The following is a 23,925-nucleotide window of genomic DNA, read 5'->3' on the forward strand; positions in this document are numbered from 1 at the left end:
CGATGGAGCAAAGCTGATTGATGGGGATCTACTGGAGGGGGCCGGGAGGAGGGGGTGGAGCCAGGGAAGAGGGGGACGAGCATAGGGGAGCTTCGGGGGGAGAGAAACTCTATCATGTGAAAGTGAAATAGATGAAAAATGTAAATCAGATGTAGAGAAGTCAAAAGAGAGGGGAGGGTTTTCCATACCCGCGGTGAAAGTGTCCCTTGAAGCTGCCTGAGCTCTCGTTAGTGGTGGAGAGGGTGGCCGAAGTGGAGCTTTCCCCCGCTTCTTCTTAGGGCCTTGTTCGTGCTCCCTTCCTTCCTCAGTAGGAGCCTGCAGTGGCTGCTCTTCAACCTCCTTTGAGTGCTGGGATGGTTCTTGAGGAATGGCACTGCTTGTGACATTTTCATGTGACCTTTGTCCCCCTTTGATGTTCATCGGGAAATCCCTGAACACATGGCCAACCTTATGGCATCGGCGACATCTGTAGGGCACTCCTTCATAATCCAGCAATTGCTTCCGAGAGTAGGTTCACCATTGGATGGTGATATGCTCCTGTAGACCCCCTCTTGTATCCATATGCACCAGTACTCTAGCATATGCCATCTTGCTAGTAGAGAGGTAGGATCTGTCAAACTCCATATACGTGCCAAGAGAGTTGCCAATGCGTCGAAAGATATCTTCTGACCAGAAGTGGGGTGGGAGCCCCGAGAGTCTGATCCAAATTGGGCCAACCCCTATCTGCTCTGATTCCGTATCAAAGAGAGGTGTCCATCGCTTCAAGAGGACGGGTGCATGTTCAAAATGCGAAAATGATGATAAGACCCAATTAGTGTGATCAGGCCTGGCAAACCTAAAAGCAAACCAACCCCTTACAAAAGTCTAAATAATGGGAAGTGTCTAATCAATTTAATGTCTTAAATTGCTCTACATAAATTATCAATCCAGGTATCCTAAATTGATGAAGTCTGGTGAAGCATATGTGCTTAGTTAACCTTTTTTATTACTTCATTGTTTTATAGTTTTTATCTTGTTTTGGGGTTTTGTTCTTGTTGATCTCTTAAAGTGTCTAATGCAAATGGAAATTCTATTCTAAGGTCTTAAGAATACTTTTAAAGGTCAAGTATGGATAGAGATTTGAAGACAAGGTTTATGTCCCTTATGGTAACTTCCAAAACTTAGCACTTCAAAAGATCTCAAAACATGTTATTGATAAAATCAGTACTTGAACAAAAGTGTAAATATGCAGCTACTTAAATCAAACAAAAGATGAAATACTGATCATGAAATCACTGTCTCTGTTGCCCATCTAATTACAGAAATACAATCTAAACTATTGCACTCAAACAAACCAAAAATTGCAGACTAACGAAAGCAAGATCAATTTACTTCACTTATAATCCAATAGCTCGCCAAGTAGCCTTTCCGGGTTAAGCCACGGCTCTGGAGATAACGTCAAATAACATGAAGAATTGATATCTAAATTACCTACTTGCAGAATGAAAGTAAAATCAAATCACTTCACTTATAGTCTGATAGCTCGCCAAGTAGCTTTTCGGGTTTAAGCCATGGCTTTGGAGATAACGTCAATAACATGAAGAACCTGATATCTAATTGCAAAAATAAAAGTAAAATAAAATCACTTCACTCATAATCTGATAGCTCGCCAAGTAGCTTTTCGGGGTTAAGCCATGGCTCTAGAGATAATGTCAAATGTCATGAAGGACCTAATATCTAATTGCAGAAATGAAAGTAAAATCAAATCACTTCACTCATAATCCGATAGCTCGCCAAGTAGCTTTTCGGGGTTAAGCCATGGCTCTGGAGATAACGTCAAATGTCATGAAGAATTTAATATCTAAACTAACTAACAACAACAAATAAATAAGACTGAAATCAAAGCATAACTGAAATTGAAAAGCTAAAAAATACAAAGTCAGTAGAGAGGCCAATCTCATGTCACTATTTGATGCAAAAACATGTAAAGAAAAACTAATCTACAATCAACCGGTTGAACACACTTGCATGAATTAAAATTGAATGAATGAAAAATCTAAATTATAAAACTTGAAAGCAATAAAATGACATACATAAATGAAATCAAAGAAAAATTACAAAATGAAATCTACTCTACCTTACATTCTAATATGCTCCATGACATCTACTTCACATCTCCTTCCATGTTGAGAACATCAAAACTTTATTCAAATTCTTCAAAATTACAAAGTACAACAAAGCTCTCCAAAGCTTTCCAAAGCCATCAAGGAAGAACTACAAACTCCAAGCTAAAGAACTAAAAAGCCAAGCTAAACTAAGACTCACAAGCTAATGAGTCCTCCTTTGGAGCAAGTCTAATTCCAGAGACAGGAGGATCCTCGAGTGGATGGGAAAGTGCAGATGGGAGGGCTTCCAATAAAGGAGGTATGTTTGTGAAGCTTCCAGAGGAAGGGATGGGGAGATGAGACGTGGTTGGGGGCACCGAGGCTGCTGGGGTTGACAAGTTGGGCAAACCAGAAGCATGACTAGAAGATGAAGGGATGTGGGTAAGACCTACACAGGTCTCCGTAGGGTTAGGGTTTAGGCAACCGGAGGAAAACCCTAACGAAGAAGGTGATGGCGGGGGCGAGGAAAGAGACGGTCAGGTCAGGGGGTCGTCCGGCAGAATCACCGGGTGGATAGAAGGCCCCAAAAACAGAGGTAAGTCGGCAATGGCCTCACTCAGTTCGCAGCTAAATAGAACATAGTCTTCCTTAGATGAGTGCGGGGTTGTCCAGATAGAGCCCTCCGCCAGCGAGTTCTCTGAGTAATCAACAAGATTGAGGTCCATGGTTGTCGGGGGTACAAAAATGCTAACTGCTTGTGAGTAACTGCCAAGATAGCTACAAGAGGAGAAAGCGTAGGTGACCCGAACCTAGGCAATGGGCGGGAAGCAGAATGGTAAAAACGACACAGTAAAAATGTAAACCCTTTCCGAAATGTTGCCAGGGTTAAGGTAAAGGAGTAGCCCCAGACCAGGCGAGCTACGTGTGTACACCCTAATCTGCCATCTGCAGCCTTGTGCTGTATCCATGAAGGGTCAGACGTACTCTCCATCGCACCTCAGAGCTATCTCCCTCAATCCTTATATATATATATATATATATATATATATATATAGATATAAAATTAAATTTATTAAAATATGTTTTTAATATAATAATAAGTCACCTTAAATTGAAAATATTGTGAAAATAGAAATAACATAAAAAAGAAAAAGAAAAAATCAAAAAGTTAAATAAAAAGGAAATAAAACTAAAAACAAAAAATTAGTAACTAATAAAAATGGAAGTTACTAAACAAACCATAATAAGACCACAACCAATCATCTTACAAACAAATAAATTTCAATAATAATAAAAAATAATAAAAATTGAATTCCTAATGTTAAACCATGGATAAACATCATAATTTTTTTGTCAAAGACAAACTAATACACAGTCGAAGGCAAAATTGAGTGTGTTATACAATACAAAATGTAAAATAATACATATAAAGAAGACCATGTAGGTTATATTTTATAATACAAATTATATTATAGTTTGTAATATCGTTATATATTTACAATGAGTACTTTATTTGTACAGTATTATGTATTAAATAAAGTATGTGTATATTCATAAATAAGATACATATAAATTTTATAACATGGCATATTAATATTTATTAAAATAATCTTAATATATGATACAATTTATTTATAGTTATATGTACATATTTACATATTTTCTTAACTAATATGAATTATGGGAATGTCATGTGAACACCAATTTGAACCAAGATCAAACAACCCAAAGTAGGAATTGATCAAAGCAAGGCACCAAAATGACGAAAGTAATCCAAATACATCAAAACCACGAGAACCGTAAATCATCAAAGAACTCTTAAAGGAGCGAAAGTAGATGGGGAGATTAGAACCAATGAACAAGAACCAACAAAGCCAAAGCAACGAAAGCGACACCCTCAAGGATTGTGAGAAAATATATGCCAGGACTTATCAAACCTTAGAATATCAAGTGGGAAAAAATCCGATCAAAGAAAATAAGAGCAAGTATCAACCAAACAAATGGAATTTAAAGAAGAAATTTCCAAAATTTCCAATGAGGGCCTTGTAATTAATTTTCAAAATAAAGGGGCGGTATTGTGGCCACAATAGAGGGGTGTCATTAGATTGCAAAGAAGAGATATCAACATTATTGTACTCAATGGCTCTATTGCATCATATCAAAAAGAAGAGCTATCAACACTATTATAACCATTGAGAAAATTCTTGGTTGAAGAGGAATTAGTGCCAAGGACATTAAATAAATTATCTTAAGATATTATTGGCTAGGAAAAATGGTTCATTCCTCGTTGCTGTAAATATTTTTCCTTTAACCATTCACCAAGTCCAAATCATCAACGACTTGCAATTTCAAAATTTAATAAGAGTGACAATAGATAAAAAGAGGCAAAGTTAATTATCTGATCATTTCATTCATTTCACATAGCCATAACTTTTGAGATGAAGACACACTAAGCAATTAAGAATCTAGGGGTCACCAATATATATATCCTTCTCAATGCCCAAACTTATACTACATGGATAGCAAATAAATTTTGAAAGTGTGCCCAAAACAAATTGTTTCTACACTAATTTCATCATCTTAAATTAACCAAGCATATTCAGAGATGTCTTGCACATTTTTTATCGTACTAAATTAATTTGAACACTAGAAATATATAAGAAGAAAAATGCTTTGAAATGCAAAAAAACTCACACTAGAAAAAAGAAAATGTGACAATTTGTTGAAAACTGGAATCTTTAGTGATTGATTTTAATAATTACATCATTTCAATCTCTACATGAAATTACAAATTCCCATAGCTTCTCTCCTAAAAATTATTGAACCCCTTTTCAAGTCCCCTCTCCTCACATTTTATCACTGCTGAAAACATGATGTCAAGCCAATTGTTCTTTAAATTATTTTAGGTTAAAATCAATTAACCCTTTTATGTTAAAATCAATTAACCTTTAGTATTTTACAAACTTTGTTAAATAAAATTCATATTTATATCCAATAATAGAACAAGAACTAAAATTTCCTCTTTCCCAGTCTACTAAGTTTGGAATCTCCTACCATGACAGTTGTAGATAAACTAATTACTCTTATTTATTTTATACATATTGTGGTATTAGTCATATTGTCTGTGTGTGTGTGTGTGTTTAATCCAAGTTCTTTAAATGTCATTATGTCCATTCCACATTGTCAAGTTGTTGATCAAAATCCACCTTATGTAGATGGGCCTTCAAACCTCATGCTCCAAAAACAAAAAGTATCAGATGACAACCCTAATCATATGGTAGAAGGAAATTCATGTGAAAGGATGACCTTAGACATGAAAATGTTGATCATTATTCTTAAAACATAATGAAGAGAAAAAGAGATAAATGGCATAGTTGTCATCAACATCAAAGGAGAGGCTTCCATCTAAAGATGTTTAGCCATTAATACACCAAACCCATTCAACATCCTTGAAGCAAACACAATTAGCTCACATTGAAGTTGATGCACCCAAAAAGAAAAGTAGGTTATACATTTAATCACATGTGATTAAGCTCCCAACTAACGAAACTTGTGAATGATTTCTACTATGTTAGAAAAACAACCATGTACTATCAACCCTGAGGGATTGAACTCATTACCACCAAATTTACAAATGCTACTTGTGACAATCATACCAAATATTTTGTATTAATGATGTTTCAAAATTGGATATAGATGATAACATGGTAAAATACCTAGATAGAGCACTAATCCTATTCTAGGTATGTTCCATTAAGATTAATGCAATATAGACAATATGGTTTTATTCTCAAACTTTCATCTACTGGAAATCTTCTAGTACTATACTCAATTTCTTGCATATTCAAGTTTATTATATCGATGGCTTGACCAGTTCATTCATCTCTTGGTCTGTTGAGATACTCTCTTACTACATTAGGGATATTCAACCTTTCTTTTGTAGGTACTTTTTCCATGGAATTTCCTTCTAGTGATGCCATGTATGAGGTATCACTTCAACTAGTTCATGAGTTAGATGGGTAATTGCAAGTGGTGTTGCCAAATCTAGAGGAACAAATTTAGCTACCTAGAGAAGGGAGACAAATTTGGCATGTGGTCTTGTTTGAAATCCACTTATCAATGCAATCCAAATGGAAGGCATGTCCACAAACTGGTAAATGCTACAACTTTTCATTCATTTGTTAATCCCAAAGACAAATAGTACACCTTCCCTATGCGACTAGAAACAAGTTCAACTTCAAATATATCTAATGGAAGCCTCCCATATGTCCAAGTTCTAGGCAGTGTCATCTTACTTAAGGTTAATCTCAATGCCTTACGCGGTGTATGTCTATTTTATCTTCTCTAGATGAAAATCACAATTTCAAGCACCACAACAGTGACTAAGATAATGATATTTCCAAACTTCAAATAAAGTTTGAGCCAGGATTTGCAAATTCATATAAATCTTCCAAGTAAATACTGAACAACGCATGGGGGACTCTCCAATTTATATGAATAGTTAATTAATTATTTCATCATGCAATTTAAAAGCTACACCATTGGAATTTTCATTTTCATTTGATGTTGTATAATTTTCCTCATTTCATTGTCATAGAAACAAACATGCTATGTGTTGATTTTCCATTAATTATGTTTACATATATGAATTATAGATTTTACTTAATTTTTTGTTTTATGTAGTTTAATATATATATATATATATAATGTAACAAACATTACATATTATTACATATATAAACAAGGGTTACATATTAGTTAGTACTTGCGGTTTAGCTTAAATATAGCTTAATGAAACAAAAAAATAACAAAGGCAAAGATTTAATTACAAAAATAAAACAACTAATAAAATATTATATTGAATACCATCACCAAAAATTAAGAAATATGATTAACTAATATTGTTTATATTAAAATACACAAATCTATATGTGTGTGTTTTATATATATATATATATATATATATATATATATATAATTGTCTATAATTAAATTTATTAAAATATGTTTTTAATATAATAATAAGTCACCTTTAATTGAAAATATTGTGAAAATAGAAATAATAGAAAAAGAAAAAGAAAAAAATCAAAAAGTTAAATAAAAAAGAAATAAAACTAAAAATAAAAAATTAGTAACTAATAAAAATGGAAGTTACTAAACAACCATAATAAGACCTCAACCAATCACCTTACAAATAAATAAATTTCAATAATAATAAAAAGGAATAAAAATCGAATTCCTAATGTTAAACCATGGATAAACATCATAAATTTTTGGTCAAAGACAAACTAATAAACAATCAAAGGCAAAATTGAATGTGTTATATGCATGGGTGTATAATAATATGGATACAACATGTAAAATAATACATTATAACGAATACCATGTGGGTTATATTTTATAATACAAATTATATTATAGTTTCTAATATGGTTATATATTTGCAATGAATACTTTATTTGTATAATATTATGTATTAAATAAAGTATGTGTATATTCATAAATAAGATACATATAAAGTTTATAACATGGCATACTAATGTTTATTAAAATAGTCTTAATATATGATACAATTTATTTATCGTTATATGTACATATTTTCTTAACTAATATGAATTATGGGAATTTCATGTGAACAACAATTTGAACCAAGACCAAACAACCCAAAGTAGGAATTGATCAAAGCAAGGCACCAAAATGACGAAAGTAATCCAAATACAATGTACATCAAAACCACAAGAACAATAAATCATCAAAGAACTCTTAAAGGAGCGAAAGTAGATGGGGAGATTAGAACCAATGAACAAGAATCGACAAAGCCAAAGCAACGAAAGTGACACCCTCAAGGATTGGGATAAAATATATGCTAGGACTTATCAAACCTTAGAATATCAAGTGGGAAAAAATCCGATCAATTAAAATAAGAGCAAGTATCAACCAAACAAATGGAATATAAAGAAGAAATTTCCAAAATGTCTAATGAGGGCCTTGTAATTAATTTTTAAAATCAAGGGGGGGTGTTGTGGCCACAACAGAGGGGTGTCATTAGATTGCAAAGAAGAGATATCAACATTATTGTACTCAATGGCTCTATTGCATCATATCACAAAGAAGAGCTATCAACACTATTGTAACCATTGAGAAAATTCTTGGCTGAAGAGGAATTAGTGCCAAGGATATTAAATAAATTATCTTAAGATATTATTGGCTAGGAAAAATTGGTTCATTCCTTGTCGTTGTAAATATTTTTCCTTTAATCATTCACCAAGTCCAAATCATCAACAACTTGCAGTTTCAAGACTTAATGAGAGTGACAATAGATAAAAAGATGCAAAGTTCAATTATCTGAGAATTTCATTCATTTCACATAGCCATAACTTTTGAGATGAAGACACACTAAGCAGTTAAGAATCTAGGGGTCACTGTTTGCTTGAGGGGGCCTGACCCAGGTTCAACGTTATTTAGCCAAAGAAATCCCTACACTACTGGCACTTTCGGCATCAGCTCGCAGAGCATAGACTGAAGTCTCACCCGAAGCAGTATGGGGGGATGCTGGAACCAAGTTTCCACACCCTGAGATGGTTGTGATGCCAGTTAATTTCCTCTATCCTTGCCTTCGTGCAGGTCACTTAGCTATAGGGCTGCCAGACTAGCCCCTTATTCCACCCTTCAATACCTCCGCGAAAGGGTATGATCGACCTTCGCGCAGCCCTAACTTGCTACTCAGGTACTTTCGCGCTGTTATGGCAGCATACCGTGCATATTCCCTAATTAATGTAAGTGACTTGCTTATCTTTATCAACAATTATAGTTAACACCGCGTAAACAGATATCCGTAATTGTGTTCAGTTTTCCAATGTAATTGCATTCATTCGCGTATCATATAAGCATAATAAAGGAAATTCATACATAAGACGACAAGATGCATTAACAGAACAAAGACACAAAAATTGCAGAATATCTCTCTTTATTGATGTCTTCGAAGTGATTACAGATTCTATTTACGCTGCGACACAACTGCAGGGGTCTGTGCACTCAGCTGCATACTTCTACCCTAGGCCTTTGCACACTTAGCTGCAGAGCCTCTACCTACGCTACAACCCAAGACTTAGACTTCTTACTTCAGAGCTATGACTTTTTTACATTCTGTGTCCCTAAAACTACTTAGAGCTTAGCTCTTTTTATACAATCCCATGGTCCATGGACCATGGGTAGATCTCTTACAGCTGACTTTACTTTACAAAACTAAGGGCGGACAACCCTTTATGACTTATGACATCTTCACACTCCGCAACCACAAAATGTGGAGACTTTACAATTTTATTACAAAATTTGACTCAAACATGGGCTTTTAGCCCCAAAACTGTCCTTGGGGGATCTCGCTCCCAACAGGCCCCCAACACAAACATCATGACTCGCCCTCGAGTCACTCAGTAAGTGTGGAGATCTTTGCGCGAAGCCCTTCCAACTCGACCCGTATGACCGCTACCTCGCCCATGCACTGAGCTACTGCCTACTTCACGTCTTCCATTGTCTGCTCGGTCACTACTCCCGCGTTGTTAGCCTAAAGCTTTTGTTGTGTTGCCTGCAGAGTCATAAGCTTGCCTTCGATATTTCCTGTGACTATGTAAGCTTCCTCTAGCCAGGGCTTTAGTCTCGCCTTCATCACTGCTTCCTTGTGCAACGATGTGTCCAACTTTTCTTTCAACTTCTTAGCCTCCTGCAGCTTGGCTAATCTCTGTGTAAGCACGACGGTTCACGCTGTGCCCTTAACCTCATCGTAGCACTATTGCGGCTCGCACACTGTTATATACATATTTGGGCATTTCAACCCCAATCAAATATGTCGATAAACCAAGGGCTCTTTAACCCCTAAAAGTGTTGCTTCATACCCTAAAGGATCATGGTCAAATGATTACATAATTTCCCAGAAGTTCCACCTAAAAAACCACTCAGAACTGGACAAAACTAGACCATACTAACTACTCCTTGGTCAAGGTGTAATGCATACTGGTTGCTACTCTAGCCAGGTGTGATTCATACTGAAGAGGCCTTCTGTAGGGTGCGATGAGCGAGAATGGACAAATGGCTGAGACACTTTGCTAGGTGGATGCTCGTGGAATCTTCTATAAACTTCTCCTATGACAGTTGTGTCTCTAAATTCACCAGGGATGAGTAAGAAATCAATGAAATCTCCAAGTGGAAGCAAGAACTATCAATGGAATGACACTAATCAAAAACCCAGAGTTGACTCACACCTTTGCAAGACATCTATAAAAGGATCCCTCATCTCAGAGATCTAGAGGCTGGAATTTTGTAATTTGTAAGGAAGTGTTGTTGGTTTCTCTTTGAGAAGGAACATTGTATGGTTCGGTGATCTTGCTTTTCATGAGGTGAAGAGAGCTTTGATGTTGGGAGTGTTATCAAAAAATCATGCCCCTGATAGGCTGCTGATCAGGAAGACCTTATGTAACTCTTTCAAACCAACTTTTGGCTGAGGCTTAGCCTCCTCAACCTGAGAGGGCTCTCTCAAAGGTTAATGATTTTGATAAAGATTAGATGGCTAACTCTATGAAACAAGTGAAAAATATGAATGGTTGAACATGATCAGTAAACATCCATTGGGCTTATGGAGTCAACAACACCTTAATATAACAATGAACTCAACCTTACATGGAAGTCAAGGCATTCAGCATTTAAACATTCAGAACATAAACTCATATGGAACCACACAGTTTATAGATGCATACAGGAAGTCAGAGCACATTCAGTGAATTCTGAGTGATTATACATCCATACCACTGTAAGAATTAAGAAAAGGACAACAACACATATTCTGAACCTAAAAAATCCTTCATGAATCCTGAGAAGTAAAGTCAAGCATGTATAACTGAAAATGAGTCTTACATAGGCCAAATACAACCTTTTACATGAAATTTCCCAACCCTTTGTACATCAGCTCTTCTGCTATATATAGAGCTCTTTACATGCTTGGATTCCTTCCTCCATCATGAGGGAAATTCGAATTCATCCTACTATGACACCTATTTATACATAAAACTAATTATTAAATGCAAATGACACCTAACTAGCAGTCCTAGAGACCTAATACAACTAGGAGTGTAACTCCTTATCATGATTCAACAACCTTATCTAAGAATTTAAAGCATTATTTGACAACTTGCAACCTCAAGAAGTCGAATTTGATGAAGCCTCCCACGTGGTCATCTGACTGCTGAAGACAAACCCTAGAAATTAGGGAACATGTTTCCTTGTTTTTAGGTTTAGGATCCCTGAAAATGACACGTGGGACAGAGCCTTTATCTCTTCATCCATGACACATTTTACAAAATTGAAGGAGGTTTTTGTAGCCCATGTTGTCCAGAACAAAAACCTCTCCTGGTTTCTTAAAACATTTCTTCAGCTATCCAGAAACTGTCCTTGAAACACACGTGGCAAACAGGAAACAATCCGTTTTCTGAAAGTAGGGTCTCAATGAAAGCTTAGTATCTCCCAACTGAAAACACTTATGAAGAAATTGAGATAGTTTATTGTAGTAGGAGAGTCAACGAAGATAAACCTCCTTTAGAATTCCAAAATACCCTTTCATGTGACCAGAAACTGATTTTGAAAAACAGGTGTAAAACAGAGAAATATGCCTGTGGAAAACTTGCACCTACAGCAGTTTCGTAGCGCAATTTTGATCATAAATTCCTCCCAACTCAGAATGGATTTGAAGAAAATGAAAGAGGTTTTTGTATTTTGGTATGTTAGGAATAAAAGCCTCTTTCATTTTTCAAAATTAAGTTTTCAGCGGCTCAGAACCCCTTCTGGAAATTTACTAGTAAACGCAGAAAACAAAGTTTTTTCTGCTAAAACAGGCTGCTACAGGGGTTTCGTAGCGCTATGAAAACACTGATTTCGTAGCGCAAAACATGATTTTTACACTGTCTGTGCTACGAAAACGTGGATTCGTAGCTAGTTTCAAAATTTCTCCAAAATTATGTGAGATATGTCTTCTAAACACATGGTGAGGCTTCTAGGACATGGAATGAGGCTATCAAACTTTATTTGAAGATGGACCTGAGACTCTAACCCTATGACTTAGACTCTAAAACATAAAAATGACTTGACCATGACTTGACCATGACTGATACAAGAATTGAGAAACCATGTAAGTTGTCCAAACTTTTTAAGGAAGTTTTACAGTGATAACAGTGGCTCCACTAGGGATAGTGTGCCCTTGTGGTACATTAAGAACCTGTAGCTCCAGTGCCGCTATCCATCCACTAGAAGAAAACTTTGAACTTCTGTCCAATTTGCTCCTCAAGCCTTTAATTATTTCTGAATGAAGAATTCCAACTGCACCTACTGAAACAGATGCTCAGTCAACCTACCCTGAGCTTATTTGCACATTCCTACCTACCCTATCAGCTGCAATCTCCACTTGTAGCTCAAGGAACATGAAACTTCCAATAAAGCCAATCAATTGTTCTTTCTGATATTGGAGGCTCTTGACTGCATTCAACCTCAAAATAACCATGATAGTGAGATGACCAAATCAACTTATAATGTACCTGATCTTCATAATGCAAATGAAAATGAAATACTGGTGTGCAAAGCTTTGCCATGTATTCACTTATAGGGTCAAAGAAGACATGATTATTTTGATGACCATCATAACACTCTAAATCCTCAGACAACTGATTCTCAACCACACAAGATTTATTTGATATGCTATCCAACTGCCTTTCTAAATGATGCCCACAAACAATGTAATTTTCTTCATTATAAAGATCATTCTTTGATGCAAGCTGCTGCAAGGAATTACAAAAATGAACAACCTTTTCTTCTTCCTGAGGGTTATAAAAGCTATCTTCCAGTACTTCTTCTTGGTGTTTGCAATCATTTTTATCTTCATTATGATTCGAAGACTGAGAATATTGCTGCATCTCTTCATTCATATCAAAGGATGAAACATGGTTTTCACAAGTAAACCCCTGCTGCTCTTCATGCTGCGTTTCATGGGATGTTATACTTTCTTCTTGGTGTTGAAATGCATTGTTATGAAGAGCCTCTAAAATTTCTTCATCCATAAATTCATCATCCTCATAACAATCCTCCAAATATTGAATAAAACTCGTAGGATGTTTACAACAATCTTTGACCAGCAATAAGGAGGGATGACACTCTTTATACATGTCATAGAACACATCATGGAAATCAGAAAGAGAATATAATGAACCATTTTCCAAACTTTTATACCAAGACCATGCTTCTCCTTCTAAAGTGGTCATAAACATCCTCATGAGACAATCTTCAGGGAAATTAACCTTAAGACTGCGTACATGCATATGAAACCTAACCAAATGAAGAGCAGCATTATCTTTCTTTTCATCTTTGAATATTGGAAGATCCTCTAACCAATCAACCTTTGGCATAGGATTTGGAAAACCAGGGATATGAGACCGATTCATAGGAGCATACCTGGCATTCATTCTTGCAGTGGAACTCATCTTGAAACTTCATCAAGCTACTGATCTTCTAGCAGTTGAGTCACCTTCCAATTTCTTATTTGATGTGTGGAGTTGCCAAGGTAGTTTTGCAGCCTCAAAAAGATGTCTGAGCTCCTGCTACCTTCAGAAGTTCAGCCATTGATTTCGGGAATGAATAATCTTCAGACTCCCGGCAGACGCACCAAAATGTTATCACAAAATCATGCCCCTGATAGGCTTCTGATCAGGAAGACCTTATGTAACTCTTTCAAACCAACTTTTGGCTGAGGCTTAGCCTCCTCAACCTAAGAGGGCTCTCTCAAAGGTTAATGATTTTGATAAAGATTAGATGGCTAACTCTATGAAACAAGTGAAAAATATGAATGGTTGAACATGATCAGTAAACATCCATTGGGCTTATGGAGTCAAAAACACCTCAATATAACAATGAACTCAACCTTACATGGAAGTCAGGGCATTCCGCATTTAAACATTCAGAACATAAACTCATATGGAACCACACAGTTTATAGATGCATACAGGAAGTCAAAGCACATTCAGTGAATTCTGAGTGATTATACATCCATACCACTGTAAGAATTAAGAAAAGGACAACAACACATATTCTGAACCTAAAAAATCCTTCATGAATCCTGAGAAGTAAAGTCAAGCATGTATAACTGAAAATGAGTCTTACATAGGCCAAATACAACCTTTTACATGAAATTTCCCAACCCTTTGTACATCAGCTCTTCTGCTATATATAGAGCTCTTTACATGCTTGGATTCCTTCCTCCATCATGAGGGAAATTCGAATTCATCCTACTATGACACCTATTTATACATAAAACTAATTATTAAATGCAAATGACACCTAACTAGCAGTCCTAGAGACCTAATACAACTAGGAGTGTAACTCCTTATCATGATTCAACAACCTTATCTAAGCATTTAAAGCATTATTTGACAACTTGCAACCTCAAGAAGTCGAATTTGATGAAGCCTCCCACGTGGTCATCTGACTGTTGAAGACAAACCCTAGAAATTAGGGAACATGTTTCCTTGTTTTTAGGTTTAGGATCCCTGAAAATGACACGTGGGACAGAGCCTTTATCTCTTCATCCATGACACATTTTACGAAACTGAAGGAGGTTTTTGTATCCCATGTTGTCCAGAACAAAAACCTCTCCTAGTTTTTTAAAAAATTTCTCCAGCTGTCCCGAAACTGTCCTTGAAAAACACGTGGCAAACAGGAAAAAATCCGTTTTCTGAAAGTAGGGTCTCAATGAAAGCTTAGTATATCCCAACTGAAAACACTTATGAATAAATTTAGATAGGTTATTGTAGTAGGAGAGTTGATGAAGATAAACCTCCTTCAGAATTCCAAAATACCCTTTCATGTGACCAGAAACTGATTTTGAAAAACAGGTGTAAAACAGAGAAATATGCCTGTGGAAAACTTGCACCTACAGCAGTTTCGTAGCGCAAGTTTGATCATAAATTCCTCCCACCTCAGAATGGATTTGAAGAAAATGAAAGAGGTTTTTGTAGTTTGGTATGTTAGGAATAAAAGCCTCTTTCAGTTTTCAAAATTAAGTTTTCAGCGGCTTAGAACCCCTTCTGGAAATTTACTAGTAAACGCAGAAAACAGAGTTTTTTCTGCTAAAACAGGCTGCTACAGGGGTTTCGTAGCGCTATGAAAACACTAATTTCGTAGCGCAAAACATGATTTTTACACTGTCTGCGCTACGAAAACGTGGATTCGTATCTAGTTTCAAAAATTTCTCCAAAATTATGTGAGATATGTCTTCTAAACACATGGTGAGGCTTCTAGGACATGGAATGAGGCTATCAAACTTTATTTGAAGATGGACCTGAGACTCTAACCCTATGACTTAGACTCTAAAACATAAAAATGACTTGACCATGAATTGACCATGACTGATACAAGAATTGAGAAACCATGTAAGTTGTCCAAACTTTTTAAGGAAGTTTTACAGTGATAATAGGGAGGATGATGTTGGATCAGATAGTTGGGTTGTAATCCTCTCTTCTTTTTCTATTATTAATAAAGTTCTTTGAGTTTTCCTCCATACAATCATGTATTTGTGAATCTTGTTATTTGTAAATGCAATTGTATGATCAATGTATTTCTGATTCTTCATTGTTTATGATATTATAGATCGAGACGCTTTGCTGGCGTTTTGTTACTTTGTCTCTATAGGTATTCTCTAAAGTGGGACAAGTAGGAGAGGAGTTGCAAGCTCTATCAAGGGAGAGAGAAATCAAGCAAGGAATCAAGCGGAAGATCTACGTTGGTCCTCTTACTTCTCTCTTATCTATCATACATAAAGGAAATCACAAATTGCTTTGATTGTTTGTTTCTAAGATAGCTACCAATCTTAGTGGGCCTAGTAGATCGAAAAGACACTAGTTTGCCCATAAACAAAATGGCGACTCCACTGGGAAGTGATTAGTTTGTTTGTTTGTTACTGTTCTTTGCTTTATAAACTATAGAAGGAGCCTGAAGTTAGCCAGATAGCCTTCGAACTGCTCTTGCTATGCAAGTGCAAAGTAGATGAATGTTGCTTCAGTCAATCTCTGGGCTGGTTTATGAACTGAACATCTAACTTACAAACATCCTAAATGCCCTTATGGTAGCTCAATAACCTCCTAAGATCATAACCCTGTACTTTTCTTGTACTGTTCATCATACCTCAGCCTAAATCACTAAACTTAGCTGCAAATTTTGAGCAAAAACCCAACTCAGTTTCGCTCCCTCACCCATCTCACTGTCTGTAACTGGAAGCCTGTATGCATCACACTTCCCGTGTGTAGCAAGTGAGATGCATCCTTGTTTTCCTGAAGGACAGGTGCGATGACTGAGTTATACTGTTTCTCTCTTTGAAATTTGGGTTTTTCCTCCTTGTTTTCAGCTCTATTCAGTTGTTTTGCTGCTTATGATCAGTATCTCATTGCTGAAGCCTCTTTCCTTTACATTGTTTAGCCTCCATTGATTAGGATTGATAAATGTTTTTGTCAGGCCAGGCAGTAACTCCAATAGGCAGTAAAACTGATTCCGTTTATTTCATTAGGTATGCTATTGTTATATACAAAAGGGTGTGACTGCTCAGTTCATCTCTCGATGACTGTTCACATTCCTAATTTAACTATTTACATAAATTCACCCAATCGTGAGGATTAGGTGTCAACATTCCCCCCCTTAATCTGAAGGGATGTTGGTGAGTCCAAGCATCGTTCTGAATCTTTCAAGCTTTTCTCTTCCAAGCGCTTTGGTGAAGATGTCTGCAATTTTCTCATTTGTGGAACAATGACGGAGATGGATTGTTTTGGCCTCAACATGATGTCAGATCAGATGATATTTAGTATTGATGTGCTTTGTTCGATCATGGAACTTTGGGTTCTTGGCCAACTTTATTGCAGAGGTGTTGTCAATCATGAGTGGAGTTGATTGTACTTGTTTTACCTGCAAATCTTCAAGAATTTTCTTGAGCTACACAATTTCTTTTGTTGCTTCAGCTGCTGCCACGTATTCTACTTCTGTTGTGGAATCTGCTGGAACTGTTTGTTTGCGTGATCTCTAGGAGATAGCTCCTGATCCAAGACTCATAGCATATCCTGAAGTAGATAACCCAGTTTCTTTGTCTCCATCGAAGTCTGAATTAGAGTATCCGATCAAACTGAAGTCATCCACCTGTGTGTACTTGATTCCAAAGTCTTGAGTTCCCTTCAAGTACTTTAGAACTCTTTTTGCAGCAGACCAATGTCCCTCACAAAGCTTTTGCATAAACCTGGAGAGGATTCCAACAGCAAATGAAATGTCTGGTCTGGTAGTAGTAAGGTAGTTGAGACTACCTACAAGCTCTCTATACTTTGTTGCGTCCTCAAATTCCTTTCCTTCAATAGATGTGAGCTTTAAGTTTTGTTCCATTGGAGTAGTAAGAGGATTGCACTCTGTCATGCCAAATCTGTTTAACAAATCTCCAATGTATTTCTTTTGAGAAAGAAATATGGACTTTGGATGTTGGGTTACTTCAATGCCAAGATAGTAATGAACATAGCCCAAGTCAGTCATTTCAAAACTTTTCCCCAATTCCTTCTTTATGGATGCAATGTAGCTTTCATTGTTCCTTGTCATTAAAAGATCATCTACATATACCACAAGATATACAACTGTTTTTCCAACTTTCTTGACAAATAAAGTTGCATCATCAAGATCAAAATGATTGAAGTTGAGTTTCAGAAGATGCTCAGCTAGTTTTTCATACCAGGCTCGTGGTGCTTGTTTGAAGCCATACAAGGACTTCACAAGTTTGCATACTTCATGTTCATGTACTTTCACAGCAAATCCTTCAGGCTGGGACATAAAAACATTCTCTTTTAGATCTCCATTCAAGAAGGCAATTTTTACATCCATTTGATGGACTTTCCAACCGTTTTGAGCTGCTAGTGCAAAGAGTGTCCGGATGGTGGCCCATTTTGATGTGGGGGCAAAAGTTTCCTCATAATCGACCCCTTCCTTCTGTGCAAAAACTTTTGCCACAAGCCTAGCTTTGTGCTTGTCAAGTGAGCCATCAGCTTTGTACTTGTTCTTGTAGACCCACTTGCAGCTAATTGGTTTGGTTCCAAATGGAGGATCAACCAACTTCCAAGTGTTGTTCTTTATGAGGGCATCATACTCCTTTTGCATCGCTTCTTTCTATTCATCATGAGAAGCAGCTTCTTTAAAGGAATTTGGTTCAAAATCTGTAGACAAGTTCAATTCACAATCATAAGAAACATCCATATCAATAGGTGAATTAGAGTCATCTACATCACCTTCATTTTTCCGGTTTGAATTTCTGGTTCCTGTTTTTCCAATTTCATCAGGATGAACACTTTCAAGTGTCTTTGTCAGCCACTTTGGGGGACCTTTCTGAGATGGTCCAGGCTGTTCTGTTGATTGAGTTGGGACTGAATCAAGATTGAGTCTTCCAATTCTATCAATTACATCACTTAAAGCATCATCCATTGTTGGAGTTTCATTCGGGGGAGAGTGTTCTTCAGTAGAAGATTCCACATGTTGATCTAGAATAGGAATCCCCCCTTCAAGATGTGGAATCTGATTATCAAATTCTTGAAATGATTTTGTTTTTGCGAATCTATCCAAGTGATGAAGTTGCCGCTCAACAACATTGTCAGATTTGGATGATTCAAGAAAAATTACATCTCTAGATACAACAAACTTTTTATTTACTTCATCATAGAGGTGGTATGCTTTGGAGGTGTTTGAATACCCCAGGAAGATACAGTTACGGCTTCTAGCACCAAGTTTGTTTCTATGTACCTTTGGTATCAAAGCATAACAGGTGGAACCAAAGACCCTGAGATGTTTTACCGAAGGAACATGTCCATACCACAATTCATAAGGAGTCTTGTTTCTTATAGCATTAGATGGACATCTATTCTTTATATATGCAGCACATAGAACAGCACTAGCCCAAAACATTATCTTTACATTTTTCAAGAAAAGCATGGATCGTACCATATTCAAGATTGTTCTATTCATTCTTTCAGCTACACCATTCTGTTGGGGATTATAAGGCACAATTGTTTGATGTTTGATCCCATGTCGGCGAAGATAGTTTTCAAATTCATTTGATGTATATTCTTTTCCATTATCAGTGCGAATAGACCCAATATGAGATTGTGCATCATTTTCAATCCATTTATGAAAATTCTTGAATGTTTGGAAAGCATCAGATTTGTTCTTCAATAAATAAACCCAGCACATTCTGGTGTAGTCATCAATAAACGTCATGATATATTTATTTCCATTTGCAGAAGGAACAGGCATTGGACCACATAAATCTGAATGAATGAGTTCAAGTTTCCTATGTGCTCTTGAATGTGAATCATGAAAATACTGTTTGCTATGCTTTCTTAGAATGCAAGCATCACATTGCTTAAGTTTCCTAGGAATTGTAGGCAAACCAGCAACACCATTTTTCTTCAATAAGCGGAGACTGTCATAGTTTAAATGTCCAAATCTAGCATGCCATAATAAACTTGATGGAAGTGTACCTTCTTCATGATGAGAAATAAATGAGAAATTTTGTGCATGAGCAGAGGTTCCTTGCAGTTTGAGAAGCCTTTCTTCTTCTATTCCCCTCATGACAAGTGAGTGGTCAGATGCTTTTCTTACCTCAAGCTTGACATCAAACATATGAATGGAGTTACCTTGCTAGCGGATGTGGACCAAAGACAACAAGTTTCTCTTGAGCTGTGGGAGATATAGAACATGATCCAAAAGAAAGTCTGGAAGACCAGGCAGTTTAAGCCTGATTGTGCCAAGCCATGATGGCTTGATTTTTGATTGATCTGCAAAGTATACTGCTCCATCAAAATTGTCAGTGAAATCTTCAAAAAAATCTTTTCTATGAGACATGTGGCAGGTTGCTCCTGAATCAAGCAACCAATCATTTTTCCATGAAGCAAGTGAAGCATTAAACAAGTCTTCATTTACTCCAATGTTACATTGTGCCTCAACATAGTGAGCGGATTCAAGAGCTTTACCTTTGTCTGTATCATCAGTTTTACCTTTCTGTTGGTTTCTTTTCTACTCAATTTTGTCCCATGGTAGCTTGCATGTAGAGGCATCATGTGATCCATTTCTTTTGCAGCGAATACAATGTAAATCTGCTTTTTCTCCTTGAGAATGTCTGCCCCCCCTACCTCTGAAATATATTCCTCTTCCTCTTCGTCCACCTCTTCCTCTTGTAGAATCTTGAGCAGGATGCTTTTCTTTATGAGCAAGGCACACAGTCTCTTCAGAAGATTCAGGGGCTGTCTTCTTTCCGAAAGCTTTCTCTCTTTCAACAAACTTTTTCACAAGAGAGTCAAAGGTTATATCTTTGAGATTTCCATTTGCTTGCAATGACTCAAGATAATTGGAGTAAGTAGGATAAAGTGCCTTGAGAAAAGCAATAAGAGGAATATCCAATTCAACCTTAGTGGATTTGATATCATGCATTATAGACTTTACTTCAAATGGAAGAGCAAGAGGATCATTATTTTGCAATTCAAGAGTGAAGAGTTTAATCATGAGTTGGACAACTTCAAGTGCAGAATGTGAGTCATAGAGTTCTTTCAGCTTTTGTAGGGCTTCAAAGGCAGTTGAATATGACGAAATATGGCGACTCACCTCTTCATTTACAGATGCTGCGATTAATGCATAATCTTTGCTGTTCTTGTTTTCCAAATGACGAGCTCTTTGTCTGAGGTAGGCTTTACTGGGTCATTGTCTCCTTCTCCGACACACACTCCTTTCCACAACTCATTGAAGATGAGGGTGTGTTTTATCATTCGGGACCATTCAGGATAGTTCTCTTTGCGAGTGAGAACTATTCCTACCATGGAGATGATTGAGTGCATTCTGTAAGAAAAAATTACTTCTGCTGATAGAAAACAATATATATGTTATACCTTCCACTTCTCAAATATATATGCTATACCTTCCATATACCATATAACATATCGCCATAAAAAACTTAATGAATTTCATCTTCACTTTTATTCCCATTCAAAATAATATATTATCACTCCATATAATATATTATTATTCCTACACACATGAAATTCACCGCACCAATGTTTTCATGTAAAAAAATATTGCACCAATCTGAACAGTAATTTAAAAATGCGTTGGTATCCAAACAAAAATCACCAGATACCATTACTTGAAATGTTTCATAGCAAATGGAATTCGTTGGATCGTATACCATTCAGGCAGCATTCGAACTTATTTGAAACAGTAGCAAACGTATTTGAAACAACAGCAAACGTATTTATTTGAAATAGCATTCAAAACGTATGTCAGCAGCATTCAAAAATTTCATAATGAGCGTATGTTAAGCAACATTCAAAACTTTTATAACAAACGTTCAAAACTTATGAGATCTCCGCCTGGCACCACGAACATGGGAAGAGACCTGGGTCCTGGGCTCATCACGCTTCCGCTGCGCTCACACACCATTCACTATCTGAATACCATTACCATACACATTACCATATGACAATGTTATATCACAGGACAATGTGGTTTGGAGAGGCGGTATTGCGGGTATCACAACTGTTTGAGAACTGGTGGTATAACACAGTCAATTCAATCGATGGATCAAGCAGTGGAGGGTGTATAACACAGCCAATTCAACAACGTTTAATCAGTGGAGGGTGGTATAACAGGGAGATACACATTCAATCTGGACATTAACCAAGCAACAAGGAGGAGCGGTCAAACGCCATTGATCCCATCATGATTTCCCATGGCAATCCAGCGCAACATGGATTGCAGTCAAACGCATACAAAATGCAGTAAAACACAATACCAGTTCACTGAAAAACGTTTGTCTGCCTTCCGCTCTGGACAGAGGCGTTGAGGCAATGAAACACAACGCAGAGGACAGAGGACAGAGGCATTGAGGCAATGAAACACAACACAGAGGATAGAGGTGTTGATGACTGAGGTGTTGAGGCAATGAAACACAACGCAGAGAACAGAGGTCAGTCAGAAAAGTGCTTAGGTCAGAACGACAGAGGGCAGCGCTCAGTGGACAATGCTCAGACCAGCGTATAGCCCACAGTAGCAAAAATGAAGGGAGTTACAACTATTTTGAGAACTGGCTTTGATACCATGTCAGGCCAGGCAGTAACTCCAATAGGCAGTAAAACTGATTTCGTTTATTTCATTAGGTATGCTATTGTTATATACAAAAGGGTGTGACTACTCAGTTCATCTCCTGATGACTGCTCACATTCCTAATTTAAGTATTTACATAAATTCACCCAATCGTGAGGATTAGGTGTCAACAGTTTTTATGTATTTGTCCATCATTTACGATTTCTAGTCAAAAAGTAGACTAATCGAACTGTCATTTTTTGATGCAAAAGTGTCGTAATTGTCATTTTGAGTCAAAAAGAAGAGTGTCGTAAAGTCTTCCTCCTCTAGATAGTCGATTGTACTTTTGTCATTGTATTTGATTTGAATTGTTAATATTTGAAGTGTTGAAAGCGGTTTTCTATTCGAAATCGAAAAGTGTCGTTTTAGTCTTCCTTTCATTTTGAAAAGAAATTGTCGAAATGTCGCTTTGAAGAAAATAATTTAGACCTATACTTAGTTTTCCTTTTTGGCATTTTCACATTAAGGAAATAAAAAAAAAAATACATGCATGTGCATTTGCATTTAGACTGTATGCGGAAAATGATTTAGGAAAAGTGCATTTAATGTGTGCTCTTTGCTCTCTGTTGAAAGAATTGTTATCTTCTTTCCTTAGTAGCTAGGATTTTCATTGCTAAAAAAAAATAAACGTCTGTTTATCGTTTTAGATTGAATATTTAGGAATTTTACATCTACATCACGTGGTGAACCTTGAAAGACAAACTTCTAAACAAGATCAACACTAAAATAAATCTCAATGAACATAAAAACGCTTTAGAACCTAACGCAACAAATCTAGAAGTCTAGGCTAGAGACGTATTCCAGCGTCATAAAACCTAGTAACTATCATTTTCATCAAAGGTTGGGTGATTCCTCCTCTTTGATATGACAAGTGCTAGTACGGACTTGTGCTCCCTGTACCGTCGAGTATATATTGGGAGACCACAATAGGTTGATATCCTTTATCCATAGGAAGCCATGTTTTTTGCCCTATCGATCGCAATACACTGAACATAGAATTCAGAAAGATTGACTGTCGTACATAAGTCCTTGGTAATTTCTCTTTAATTTACCACCAAGGTGTATATTGCAATTTTGCGATTGATTTGGTAATCCCTCTGTCTAGATTTCCAGAGTAGTCACTTTCGTTCCTTTTCGACTCCTTAAAATAAAAGGTCCATCTGAGCACTTATCACTTCAGGCTCATTAAAATCGAAGGCTACTAGAGTCATCTTTAGCTTTTTCTCGACACTTAAATATTGAAAAATCAAAGTTGTGTCAAAGCGTCATTAAAATTTATTTAAATCGGAATAACATCCCTGTTCCTTCGTTGATCTTAGGTTGAGATAATGGAGTCCAACAATCAAGGAATCCCTCTTGGGGGGAATCCTAGTCTTTTTTCTTCTTGGGGAGATATTGGTGCTCCGTATATGGCTACATTGTCCCTTCCAGGAATCACAATTGGTCTGCCAGTATGGCTATTCTCAACCTCTGTCGTTCAAAACACCGTGATTCCTCAGCAATCAAATCAGCAACCAGTTGACACTGAAGTTGACCCTTCGCCTTCTACTTCTTTTGTTTCTCCCTCCCCTTCTTCCTCTTCGCTTGGTGAAAGTAGCGATGCTAGTAA

The 23,925-nt window shown here is 36.7% G+C and overlaps 1 pseudogene across 1 annotated transcript in view; it reads left to right on the forward strand.

Moving 5' to 3' along the window:
• The first annotated feature begins 2,519 nt into the window (after positions 1-2,519).
• The window catches only part of LOC149209127 (heat shock protein 90-5, chloroplastic-like), a 53,003-nt pseudogene continuing 31,597 nt past the window's right edge, over positions 2,520-23,925 (forward strand). The window contains exon 1 of the transcript XR_016253080.1: positions 2,520-2,624. The product of XR_016253080.1 is annotated as a heat shock protein 90-5, chloroplastic-like (transcript). The remainder of the gene's footprint in view (positions 2,625-23,925) is intronic.

Source organism: Pinus tabuliformis, chromosome 1_2 (assembly GCF_031772625.1).
Source record: "Pinus tabuliformis cultivar Carrire ecotype Pingquan chromosome 1_2, CPIR1, whole genome shotgun sequence".
NCBI classification, from domain to species: domain Eukaryota; kingdom Viridiplantae; phylum Streptophyta; class Pinopsida; order Pinales; family Pinaceae; genus Pinus; species Pinus tabuliformis.